Source organism: Haliotis rubra, unplaced genomic scaffold, assembly GCF_003918875.1.
Source record: "Haliotis rubra isolate DU_JTF1 unplaced genomic scaffold, ASM391887v1 Scf402, whole genome shotgun sequence".
Lineage (NCBI taxonomy): Eukaryota > Metazoa > Mollusca > Gastropoda > Lepetellida > Haliotidae > Haliotis > Haliotis rubra.
This window is the reverse complement of record NW_025767083.1, coordinates 118,809-133,198: the sequence shown is the minus strand read 5'-3', so window position 1 is coordinate 133,198 and position 14,390 is coordinate 118,809. Positions and strand designations below refer to the sequence as shown.

The following is a 14,390-nucleotide window of genomic DNA, read 5'->3' as shown; positions in this document are numbered from 1 at the left end:
GAACAGACGCTCTATCCACCACACCACGGAGGTGGTCTCCGGACAGACGCTCTGTCCACTACACCACGGAGGTGGTCTCAGGACAGACGCTCTACCCACTACACCACGGAGGTGGAGGTGGACTCCAGACAAATGCTCTATCCACTACACCACGGAGGTGGTCTCCGGACATATACTCTATCCACTACACCACGGAGGTGGTCTCAGGACAGACGCTCTACCCACTACACCACGGAGGTGGAGGTGGACAGACGCTACACCACGGAGGTGGTCTCCCAGACTATCCACCACACCACGGAGGTGGTCTCCGGACAGACGCTCTGTCCACTACACCACGGAGATGGTCTCCGGACAGACGCTCTATCCACCACACCACGGAGGTGGCTCTCCGGACAGACGCTATATCCACTACACCGCGGAGGTGGTCTCCGGACAGGTCTCCACGGACAGAGGTGCTCTCCCGGACAGACGCTCTATCCACTACACCACGGAGGTGGTCTCCGGACAGACGCTCTATCCACCACACCACGGAGGTGGTCTCTCTATCCACTACACCACGGAGGTGGTCTCCGGACAGACGCTCTATCCACTACACCACGGAGGTGGGCTCCGGACAGACGCTCTATCCACTACACCACGGAGGTGGTCTCCGGACATATACTCTATCCACTACACCACGGAGGTGGTCTCAGGACAGACGCTCTACCCACTACACCACGGAGGTGGAGGTGGACTCCAGACAAATGTTGTATCCACTACACCACGGAGGTGGTCTCCGGACAGACGCTCTATCCACCACACCACGGAGGTGGTCTCCGGACAGACGCTCTGTCCACTACACCACGGAGATGGTCTCCGGACAGACGCTCTATCCACCACACCACGGAGGTGGCTCTCCGGACAGACGCTATATCCACTACACCGCGGAGGTGGTCTCCGGACAGACGCTCTATCCACTACACCACGGAGGTGGTCTCCGGACAGACGCTCTATCCACTACACCACGGAGGTGATCTCAGGACAGACGCTCTATCCACCACACCACGGAGGTGGTCTCCGGACAGACGCTCTATCCACTACACCACGGAGGTGGTCTCAGGACAGACGCTCTATCCACTACACCACGGAGGTGGTCTCCGGACAGACGCTCTATCCACTACACCACGGAGGTGGGCTCCGGACAGACGCTCTATCCACTACACCACGGAGGTGGTCTCCGGAAAGAGGCTCTATCCACTACACCACGGAGGTGGTCTCCGGACAGACGCTCTATCCGCTACACCACGGAGGTGGTCTCCGGACAGACGCTCTATCCATTCCACCACGGAGGTGGTCTCCTGACAAATACTCTATCCACTACACCACTGAGGCGGTCTCAACGGAAGAGGCGCTAAATCGATTTTTATTTGATAAATGTTGTGTGATGTCAGTTCCGTTTTACTAAGTCTTGTGTAGGAACTGTCACTTCTCGCTGCTTGAGTGGAATATCTCTTGAGATGAACTCACTTGACGCGATTGCAATCAAGTGTGGCCATGTCACAAGGTGTTGACTTCTAATCGGGCAATAATTTGTATGAAAGTTCAAATAAATGTTGTCAAATTTCATTAAGTCTATTTAACCGTCATTAACTCCTGCAACAAGGAATCTCTAGCTTTATGTAGTAATTTGTTTGTAAATATAAGAATGGGTACGAAATGTCCGCACTCAGCAATATTCCAGCTGTAGTACTTTGAGAGATAACGAGACCGCCTCCGTCGTGTAGTGGTTAGAGCGTCCGCCCGGAGAGCGGAAGGTCGTGGATTCGATCCCCGATCGCGTCATACCAAAAGACGTTAAAAATTGGTACTTGTTGGTCCCTGCCTGTCGCTCGGCATTAATGGGTACAAGAAGGACTGGTCGGCTCGGAGTCAGTATAATGTGTCTGAGTGGGGTATTCATGCTTCACTGCGACATGGTATCTCAGTGGGCTAGTACTATAAAACCAGCTTAAGTCAGGGCTAGTACAAGCAGCCGCACATACACATACACATGTATGCACGTCGTCATATGAGCGAAATATTCTCAAGTAAGACGTAAAACCCAATTTCACCTCACCTCACCTGAGAGATAACGAATAGCACGTGTGTAAATCAAATTATATTTTTGCGTTTTGTGGAAGTATTCTTTGAATGCTGACTCAATGCCAGTCCTGTTCCTTTTCAGATATAATATGCTTCGTGAGATATATATTATCAATTAAGAATCAAACTTTATATCGATCGTGGTATCGGTCATGGTAGAGAACTAAACTAAACTACCCTCCTACATAGATTGACTAAATACCTAACTGTGGCCCCCAGTAGATTGTATTTCGTCATCTCTTTCATAAGAACCAATAGAGCTCTGATACAGATACTAATGTATTAGATCAGCCCCTTTATCAGTGGACTCGTAATGTTTCAGATCAGGATTGGTCTTTAGCAACCCGTGATTGTCGTCAGAGGCGACTAACGGGATCGGGTGGTCAGGCGTTGTATCCCAATTTCGTTGGTGGATGCTCATGATGTCAGTCACTTGATTCTCCGGTCCACATGCGCTTGCAGAATGTTGCTGGGTGTATCGCTTAGCAACAAGATGCACGTTATAAGTTGTATGCTTCTCTCGAGGGTAATACGGTCTGATGTCCGCCTCTTTGTAGCAGTGTTACCCGTGCCGGTATGCGAGGGATGACACTGCTACAAAGAGGCGTACATCAGATCGTATTACCCGAGGGAGAAGCATACAACGCATTTATCTTACCGCCATGTTAAATGTACAAAATATCATATTATTTTATTTGGAAGATCGCTACCGACTATATGACATGTAAACAAAATGGCGTCTGCCTCTCGACTGGATTTTTTAAATCAGTGAAACATATTCTGACAATCTTAAAACTTCTATAAAAATGGTTAATTGTGTTTAAGTTGACTGTGCAAAGGATTCAATGTATAAAATAGTTTTGAAAAAGTAGTGAAAGTCGGTGAAAGAAATGTCTACATACTGAACTCAAAAACAGCTAATCGAACGGTTTTCGAGCTCCGGACACGGCATGCGTCATATTATAACGACATACGATTGTTAGCGAAACAGCTTCTCGACGGAGAGTTTGGCGGTTACCATGGCAGTGGGTGATATTTTTTCCAGTTGTCACCCTCCTATTTAATCAGCATGTTGTTGATTCCTCTTATAGCGTTAATAGTTTTTATGAATGTATGACATGTCATTCAATATCGAATCCAGGAGATGTTTTATCAATCACATTATGCATTGCCAATCGAGGGCAGTGGCTGCTGGTGATGGAATCTCTAGTGACCATTTATGTCATCTAAGTGGCACACTGTGTGACAATGAACACGACATGTCGGTCCATATCACAATGTGTGGCAAGAAGTTGAAGGAACCGACACCTTGTTCAAGCACATGCATATAAATTTTTGACTCGAACAAAGTTTAACATTCATATAGAAAAATGTAATACGTCAACAGTTTCTGTACACTTGTGTTATTTATGCGGAAAATGTTTTGATAATTCCCGTAATTTCAGACAACACCAAGCTCGGTGGAAATCTGACGAGGTGAACAACACTTCTAAGAGAAAGGAAATAGAGAACATACATAAAGGTCGACTATGTCAAATGCAAGTTTCCAATTGAATCATAAATTGTTATGGTGACATCATCGTCGTATACATCAACAAATGGCGATGTAATCAGGGAAGGGTTACAACCAGAACCTTGGAGTCAGGACGATCACAGGAGACGATTGCTTACGGCTGAACCACTTCAGGATACGTACGACACTCACAGGGATATTATAGTCAGGAGATATAGCAGTTCTGAAGCGAGAGATATTGTGTGTACGTACAATTTTCCATTGACTGGAAATGAAAATCCTGATTCTATCGATTTCGGAGAGCAACCATCATATATATTTCAACACGGAGAAAATTCTTTAAAGTGAATCTTTCTTTCGGACTGATTTTACGCCATACTGAATCAGCGGAATACAGGTATTTCATACCCTATCAAAATAGGTTTATCTTCAACAGACCTCGTTTGATTCACGATGATGCAACATCTCTACGTAAGGTTGTGAAAGCAACTGATAAGAAAAGTATTGATAATAATGTTTTACACCAGCAACCAAATAAAAATGGAACCCCTGTTTTCATTACGAATGTTTTATACAAAGTATTTCGAACAAGTTACGATCTTGGATATGAGAAGGTAAAGTTAGAGAAATGGTTGATGTGCAAACGCTCTGTAGCATTGAGAGGAGACAATTAGACTGATTCTTTATGCGCTTTCAGGTGTTTAGCATATCATCAGTAATATATCAACCGTCAATGGCATTTGAAAAGAACCAACTACATTCATCTACCCCCTAGAAGACGTACAATGTTGAAATTGTGTCAAAAGGTGGATGAGAGTGAAAATAGATGAAATATTCTCCACAGACATTTTCTGGCATTCGAGTTCCAAATGATATGAATTTATTTGAGAGGACTTTCAATGTATGTGTCAATGTTTTTCGTTTGGAAGACAACGGACAAACGTGTGTTCCGCTATATATCTCAACGAGGAAACCATCCAGGAACATCATTTCTTTGAATCTGAATAGTTTTGAGGGACATATGTCATACATAGTAAATGTACCAGATTTTTTTCTAAAAGGAATACAAACGAAGACATTGTGACATGTGCTTTAAAACTCACAATCGGGCTCAAAGACGTGAAAAAACCCAGCCTGTTGTCAGAGAAGCAATCTCAAATATCCGGGTGGATATTTCTCACCACTTGTCACAATATTCGAACAACTTCAAGAACTGATCTATTCATGCGCCCGATTCAGACAGGGATATAATGCCCTGATTGATGGAGAGTCTCTGTTGTTACAAACATATGCAGAAGATGATGCAGCATCCACGAAATGGACAGCTCATTATCCGATTTCAATATCAGTCAGTTCGAATGTTCCTGGCTATGAACAAGCAAAATACACTATAAATTCAAATATATCCGACTTACTGACGAATGCCATAGATCATCTGTCAACTATTGTGAATGAAGCTAAAAGGTTAACTGAACTGAAATTGCAACCGGGCATTAATGATCTGCTGCAACAACAAGTAGAACAACTGAGACATAACATAAACAGCAGACACGACGCAGTCATGAAAAAGAAGAAGATACAGACGAACCGATTTCTTCATCCTTCGACCGTTTATCGAGGACAATGTGTATACTGCTATGATGCGTAAATTACAGCAAACATCGCATATTTCGGTAAATTACAATGAATGGATTGAATTAAACGAAGAGGATGTTCAGTGCCCCTCTTTTGTTTTAAACAAACAGTGACGATCGAACATTTAAAAAACTTCTATCTTTGCAGAAAACTCTTATCAGGTACTATAGGCAGCTTCCCAGTTTGGGTTTCAATAGTAGCAAATGTGACTTGAATCTGTGGAAGAGTAAACTCGCTAATGAACATTGTGAGAAGTACAGAATTGGCGTCCTCTGTTAATTTTGTTACCATAAGAAATAATTAGCATGTATGCATTACAACCGAACAATTTAGGATACTGGATGTTCTTTCATAGTTCCTTCCTCCGGGAACCAGTTACAGCAAATTTCTGCCCACTTTCAAGATCTCACAATCCAAAGGCTTCTTACCCTATGAATACCTAGAAGATGAAAAGAAATTAGACGAAGAAAACCTTCCTCCGATCAACGCATGTTGGTCTTCTTTGAAAGGTTTGAATACTTTGGAGGATCCAGACAGAAAAAGGCACGATGCTTTTGTCCGCGAGCATGGACAGGTGGAATTAGGTTCCCAAAACAGCTCAAGAAAATTAAATCGATTTACAAAAAGTATGGGAGGAAAACGACATGTGTTTCCTCAAAGACTTATTGATATGGTACAATAACCTGAATGTTGTTCCTGGTGTTCAAGCTATCTGTCTTTTAAAATGGTTTTGCTGGATTGAAATATGTACAGACATTCTCAAAGAAACGGTATTCGTTTCAGGATTAGCCAGGATTATTCAAACTGCTCAGAAAGAGGGTTCACAGTTTGTCCTATTATCTGAAAGGAAAAGCGACCTTTGCGAAAGCGTGAAACAAGGTGTATGCGGGGGGGACCATCCATAGTCTGTTGTCGATATCATTGTGTTCGTAAAACATACATAACAGGAAACAAGCATAGGGCATGTCCAAATTGCATGGGATTAGACTGTAATGCCTCGTATGTGTACTGTTTAGGTCAGGAAATGCCAACAAGCTATATTTCATCCGGTAGTTACCTTCATCAATAAAAGGACACTTCGGATATAAGAAGCGATTTTCGGAAAATGTGTGAAAGAAACGAAGAACTTTAACAATTTATTGATCAGAGATAGCACCCATTCCCTAGGAAACGTAGAGACAAAACGGTTACTCAAAAGATGTTACTCGAAAGCGTGAAGAAGGATGAGGGTTTTGGCTTGATGGAAGGAGACATTCATGTTCCAGAACATTTGCACGATAATTTTTCATGAAATGTCTCCATTATTTGTAACATGTAAAGTTCCATTCAAAAAGTTCGGAAAACATATGCAAGCGTATGTTGAAGAAAGAAAATCTTAAACAACATGTCAGGACATTACGAACATTGTGAGAAGTTTCCTCTTATATAAGTAGAAGGGCTGCTGACTAGAGTAAAACAGCAACAATTATACATCATATGAGGAAAGGTAGTAAAAATGCAAATCTTGTGAGAACAACCTGTTCTTGGTAATTCATCATTTTATTTACCTTTAATATCCTTAATGTCTGCATCAAATTCCTGCAAGTGGTCATAGCATTTACTTCCAACTTGAAACTTTTGTTTTTATCATGTGGTGCCAGGAGAATGTGAGAATTCATGATAATGGCAGTGATATTCCTAAAACCAACCTGACAATTGCTGTGTCAAACAAATGCAGTGAGTGAGAGAGGCTACCACATTTGAAAACATTAATGGTATTGTATTTTTGTAAATAACTTCAGTCTTTGTTCGACTCGAAATGTGAGATAAAACCAGACAGCAATACAGATGTTAAATGTCTGCACATGAGTGGGCTGTAAATTTTCGAAGAGGACGATTCTACACAAGAAGATTATTTCAGATAGTGACTTCTAAGTACGCAGACAATACGAGCTCGTAGGTTCGTGAATTTGTAACAGGAATACAAGTTTTCCTTCATCATCATTGTGGCAGCTCTGGTGTACGTTTAGAACATTTGAACACTGGTGACACTGACATCGCCGGTAGTATTGGGATATACAACGGAATTATGCAAATGTTGTAAATGGTTCCTGTAGCTCTTTCAACGAGTTTCCCATCAATGTTGACCAAGGTGTGAAGTTTTCAAAATACAAAGTGTATAAGAACTACAAGTGAAAACACCACCATAATAACCTTGAAGGCACGATTTCACACATTTTCAACAATAGTTTGGCCTATAGTCTATATACTGAACATCATTGAAAACGCACCACTTATAAAAGTTCACATTATTAAAAGCACGTGTAAGGAATTGATATGTTTTGAGTGAATAACAACAGATGGACGACTGATAAAAACAACAACACAGAAAATACGCTCATTCGTTGAAATGTTCCACAGAAAGGATCAAACACAGGTGGGGTCAAATCGAAAAGTCAATATCGCGTGTGACCGCCATTTGCACTGACACATGCAGTTCAACGTCTCCTCATTGAGTCAATAAGCGTCCGAATAGAGTTCTTGAGGATGGCATTCCACTTCTGCAATAGTGCAGCCTCAAGTTCCTGGATGTGTCGCATCTGTTGTCGCCGCGAAAGACTTTGACCAATTTCGTCCCACCAGTGCTCCATGGGGGATACATCTGGTGACTGTGCTGGCCAATGAATAACCTGGATGTGTTGCTGGGCCAGATACTGCATGGAAAGTCTTGTTGTGTGTGCCCGTGCGTTGTCCTGTTGAAAAGTATGGATATCTTGGTGGTGATTGAAGACAGATACGATGTGATTCTGAAGAATCTGCTCACGGTAATAAAGGACATTAACTCTCCCTTGACAGACATGAAGGCAGTCCTGTGATTGTAATTTATTCCACCCCAGACTCCCACCACCCAAAGGTCTGTCTGAACCACACACTCATCAGCATAACGTTCACCACGTCTACGCCAAACACGTAATCGGCCGTCAGCATTACGTAGATGAAGACGTGAGTCGTCAGAGACTACCACACCATGCCATTGTTGTAACCTTTACTGAAAATGCATGCTAGCCCATTATATACGCTCATTACGGTGTCTGTCAGTCAGAATTGGTCCAACGTAAGGACGTCGAGCATGGAGCCCTGTAGCGAGGAGACGGCGTCGCATGGAGACAGCGCCGATGACCCCCACGTCAACCTTGAACTAGTGCAGCAGTCTTGGCAGTCGGCAGTGTTCAATCACTGATATGGACAAGGTCAATATGGCGATCGTGATGGAGCGTCGTAACACGTTGTTGCCAAGATCATTGAAGGTCACGGGTGCTGCCTGTCAACTGATGTCGTCTATGAAGCCTAACGATGGTGGAGTGGCCAAGTCCAAGTTGTCGAGCAATATCCCTGCTGCTGGTGCCAACCTGAATCATGCCTAGTGCACGTTCTCTTTCGTGAGGTGTTAACCTCGGCATCTCTGTCCTCGTTTCACAATCGTTAGTGAAGCAATGAGAATCGGTTCTCATACACCTGCATTTAATGTCACAGTCAGTATGATTTCAGAATGAAATTCGCGCTTTTTTCATGGCGTGGCTGCATGTTGATGTATTTTGGTATTAAGTGTCATACTGTGGACAGGAATTTGTTTCTAAAGCATTTTTTCAACTGGACATGCCCTTCGACTTCATGTTAGTTATATTCATTAATCATTGTCATGCTGAAATCCATCTTGATGAAAGTATGGACAATTTGAGACTGGTGCGTTTTCAATGATGTTCAGTATATATTGGGGCATATGCACTCCGTTTAGCTTCCTACTGATGCAATGAAAGACTTACTATCCCTTACGCTTTGCCTGAAATAGACAATTGAAACTTCGAGGCGAACAGCTTCCAAACAGAGAACACTTGCCATTCATGGAATGTAAACACTTCCTCCGTACATCGAAAACTGTCGCACACGGTCTTGCCGGTGTTTGACGAACTGGTTTCTATCACAAGGTGCGCGTATGTGTTTGCGCCAGATATTAGCGTCATTTTGTCTAGGAATGAGTTATAGGATATCCGTAAAGAGCGATCAAAGGGACATAGTTCTGTAGGGTTCGCTTGAAAAAAATGTTCAGCATAAAATTTAGAGGGCGCGTGAATCGATTTATTGCCACGTTGCATTTATTCATTCGAATTTTAATTTGATATTGTAATCTAAATACGTTTTTCTTTTTGTTTTGTTTTGGTGTTTTTTTCGAATTATAAGGTAGTTTCCCCGAGGGCTGATAGATAGTAATGTTGAGAGAAATGCCCTATTTAATGTGAAACCGAAATCAGACCGAATATATACTTCATGTACAGTCTGTACGTGCCGTTTATGGACACTTACACCAATTCTGGAAAGCATATTATTTAGAATTTTTAGGAAATGTGTCTATCTAGAAGAGTAGCGGTGGAGTCTAGTAGCTAAAGCGTTCGTTCGTTACGCTGAAGACACGGGTTCGATTACCCAAATGGATACAATGTGTGATTCCCATTTCTGGTGATCCCCGCCAAAATGTTGCTGGAATAGTGAGTGAGTGAGTGAGTGAGTGAGCAATTGTTCCAGGAATATCACGCTAGGTCCATGTGGGGAATCGAACCTGGGCCTTCGGCGTGACGAGCTAACGCCTAACCACAAGGCTACCCTACCGTCCTCCCTCACTATCCAAAGGCCGCTGGGGAGAGTTGGGCAAAACATTGAAAAACAGCCATGAGCAACCATACAATGAAATAGTAGTCTCCGAAATGAACATAAATGGCTCCCAAGTTATATTCATATCGTAAAAAAACACCCCTAGACTTACTTATTTTTTTCATAACTTTGGAAGACTTGCCACATATTCCAGACTTGCATGGGCTGTATGACAGGCTAAACGGAATATGTGCGTGCTTTAAATAGCATCAGACACACAGGTTACACGAGGACACAAAGTCCATGAAAACTGGATCAAAGACAATAAATTGCGCAGATGTCAACAGAATGGGCAGGCATTATGTTTGTTGCGGTCTTCTTTGAAAATATGACGGTTTTAATCATGCACACTTTGGGGAGATCGTGTCTTGTATAGACTATAATTGATGCGGGTAATTTTGTCCAACGTGTGCGGTGAGGGTAGTCTGGTGGTTAAAGCATTCGCTCGTCGCATCAATGACCAGGTTCGATTCCCCACTTGGATAACATGTGATAAACGTACATCTTATATCGACTTGAAGATGGCATATAACAACAGAAACATATGGTTCAGTTTACTACCGTTTTTTTCTCATCTTCAAATAAAAGAATGAAGCTTACAGGAGATCCAGGTTGTTACAATGGATAAGATTTTTTCCTTATTTATTTTCAACAGGATTGACAATTTAAGGCAAACATTTTAGTCCTGTTCACGAACTGTCTATAACAACTCTTCTATCCTACTCATCAGTATCGTTGTCAGTATCGTCGTTGGATCAAATATATCCGCTTTAGACATGTCCACATGAGAAAGAATGTCTTTACAATGGGTTTCATCCACATTTTAATCTTGTTGGAAACCGTCTCTTTCTTGGTATCCGGGTCAAGGTTTTTGACTTTATTCAAAATGGGTTGGAATAATGGGCCGTCCGAGAACAATGCAGTGTAGTTGATGGCTGTAACTAGTCGACTCACGAAGGTTTCCTTCCAACATTTATGTAATTTTCGCTCAATAAAGCGCTCGCTTCGATCTTCTTGCTCGAACTGCTCCTTTTGATCGGCAATCTCTTCACTACATTGTTTCATGTATTCCAACCCCTTTATCTCTCGCTCTCTATCGCTGTCACTTGTGTCATCGAGGATGGCGGAGTTGAGATGTTGGTGTTTTGACTTCGCCTGTGGCGGTGGTGATGTGGTGGTGGTAATTAGTGGTCTTTTCTCCTTCTTCTTGATGATTGGTAGCGTTCCTTCATCATTGTTCTCTGGACACGAAGGCCTCACATGGCGTTGAACATCGTGATTATTATCAATGACGAGACCGCATTCGTCACACGAAGGCATAGTGACGTCACTCCCCGCTTCGCTCCTATCGTAGTCCCATCTTTCAATGTTGTCCGTGATTGTCGTGTACAGGAGGCGGATGATGAGTCGTCGTCGACTGTCCGGGAGCATTACAAAGCACGTTCTGATATGGGTTCAGGTGTCGGCGACATATATCCATAAACTGGTTGCTAGTTGTAGGTTATCGTCCGGTTGTTGTACATCCGTGTCACAGTCTGACGTCTCTTTCACCTCAGTGGGAAGTAGAATATTGAGTGTCAATCTGTCAGCCTCCACGGTCGATGGTTTCAAGTCAATAGTAAGATTACCATATGGTTTATGAACCGCTTCGTTGTACACCGTCATGAAGCGATCAGCATATTATTGTTGCCATAAATACGTCTCGCAAACAAAACGACCTGTTGTCGATCCACGGGTGAATTGAACAATGTGACATAATGAGAATTAAGCGCTATGTCACGTGACTCTCTCCCCTTCGGATAGAGGTTCTGTACTAGCAGAAGGAGTAGAATATTTTTGTGGTGAAAAACTCGACAGAAAGCCTCAGATATGCGCTTATCGGTCTTAGATTCCGTAAGCATATCTTAAGCATAAAATAAGAACATTGTTCTGGCGTGGATCAGAGAAGCCCTCGTCGTTGAGATTGAAAGGAATGCCTTTTTCAAACCTGACGTAAGGCAAAGTCTGTAGGATGGTTTCGTACAGAGGTTGCCATTGTGTATAGCACCACACAATTGTGTTTGGTCTGGGATGAATCAATCCTTTCTGCAAAACGTGATACACAAACATAGATTTACTGCACCCACTAGGTCCTACTATAATCCCATTAGAAGGTATGTTAAATTTAAAAGGTTCATGCTGTTTTGCGTAATGCGGTGGCGGCAACTGCAGTGGTCTTTTAGACATTTCTTTGAGTGTTGTCGAAGATGGCGGCGGTGGCGATATTGAAAATCTGCGCTTCACTACAGTCCTCCTTTCAACCGGCGGTGGTGGGTGTACAGTACGTCTGTGTCTCAACATAACATCCTTTCTAGAAAATGTCCTTGCACATTCTGGACAGGATGTTTTATTCATTTTCTATATATCGTCCTCGAGTGATGTGATAAAGAAAAGACTTATTCGCGAAATGAATGTGTTATGCTCTGTGAGTACGAATATATATATAGTACTGACCAATCCCAGGCGTCTAACAAGGCGCCTCTGTTTCATGAGCCAACGAAACCATTTCATTACCCAATACAGATTCACGTCTATCTGGGTGTGGAGTTAGGAAACCTCTACAACGATTTGGATTTATACAATGACTTTCCCCCAGTTGTTTTCACATTGTTCATCACTCTTTGTAATGACTGACACAAATAAAGGACATATGTCATACTAATTTCAGTTACGATAAGTTCTTATTATCGTTGTTATCCAAAAATTGTCAATTATTCCCAAAAAAATAAATACATTTCTATTTATGGTCGTCTATAAGAAACTTGAATTGTGCCAACTGTTCAAATTTAATTGTTGTACGATTGTGTTATAGTTTGTATACGCCAAAAGTCAGATACAGGATGAAAGACTTTGTTTCCAAACTTTATTTTGTATATTATTTTGTTTACTTATTGATAAGAGCTAGAAGCTTAGGAGAATGTTTGATTTAAGAATAATATTGTTCTATTTTATGAAAGTGATTGTAATTTAATTAATTACATTTGGAAGTAATTATAATTAACCATTTACATATAAAAGGTTGTAATGTTAATTGTACTTGAAAAAATAAAGTATTTGAATGTAATTACGTACCTTTAGAACTCATGTCTAGTTAGAGTGACCAGTTTGTGATAGTGTCTCATATGTATAAACAAATCTTCTTGCGTCTATTCTCCGTTTCGTCTGTAGACAGACAGACAGACAGACAGACAGACAGATTGTTTATTATAGTCTCACCTCGTTACAGTCATTTTGATGAAAACGTACATACATAATATATACATGATACAAACTATACATAACTTAAGACAATATAAGCGTAAAAGTAACGAGCCACCCTGTACAGAGTTACGAGAGACTTTACAATTATAACATATATAAAAACATTCAAATGTTAAGAACTGCAGTCACTCTATAAAATATCCTTTTGATAAAAAATTACCTAAAGGTTTTAAAAGAAATCAATGAAATAAAATCTTATGACGCTTACGAAGAATATTATTACACGTTTTGGCACTCTGGGCTATAACATTAGGTGATGAGAGCATAAAACCAACTTTCTGAATATCATCTAAGTTATTAAAATCCTCATTTATCACAGAACAACATGACAGTAGATTACGTCTTTCCTCTTCATACACTGTACGTCTTAACAAAACATGTTTCTCATCTTCAACTTCATTGTTGCATAGATGACATAATCTCTCACTGTACGGAGTGTTGGAGTAGCGTCCGGTCTCTATAGTTATGGGCGCAACTCCGCTTCTAAACTTGGCTAATGACGATCTGTACATGTGGCTTCTGGGTAGCTCTGCTGTGACATAAGGCTCTACAGTGAAAGCGTTCTTAAAGGTTGTGTACGTTCTCAACTTATTTCCGCCCTTTCCATTACTGCTATCCGGTCTTGAGACGTTTCTTTCCCAGTCAACCTTGAAAGTCTCAAACATCTTGGTGGTAATACTGTTCACAACATATTGTTTTCCATAACGATGTTCAATGTTGATAATGTGACCCATATGTAGTTCGCTGAGTTTTTATTTTTCTTCTCGTAGACCACTGGTAACACCACTAAAATATCTTGTAGGTAATTCTGTCTCGATTCATGTTTCTATGGCGTATATAAAGTCTTGAAACACTGGTCCACTGCCTCACTAGGGGAGGGGTCCAGGCCATATCTCCACACACAGCGTTGTTGGGGGCCAACTTTCTCAATCCAAGAAAGAACCTCATAGCTCGGTTCTGTATTGTTTCTATACATGGCATCTTGAGCGTTCCCCATATGTTAGCGCCATATTCACTGACCGACCACACTATGGTGTCATATAGTTTGGTATAGGTTTGAAACTGCATGCCTCCAAGTTGTTTATATTTGGTGGTTAGCAATCCGAGAGCTCTACTTGCAGCACTTGCTGTCGCT

The 14,390-nt window shown here is 41.8% G+C and overlaps 1 protein-coding gene across 1 annotated transcript in view; it reads right to left on the bottom strand.

Moving 5' to 3' along the window:
* Positions 1-14,390, bottom strand: part of LOC124287625 — a 33,421-nt gene that overhangs the window by 3,539 nt on the left and 15,492 nt on the right. The gene's annotated exons all lie outside the window — the stretch shown is intronic.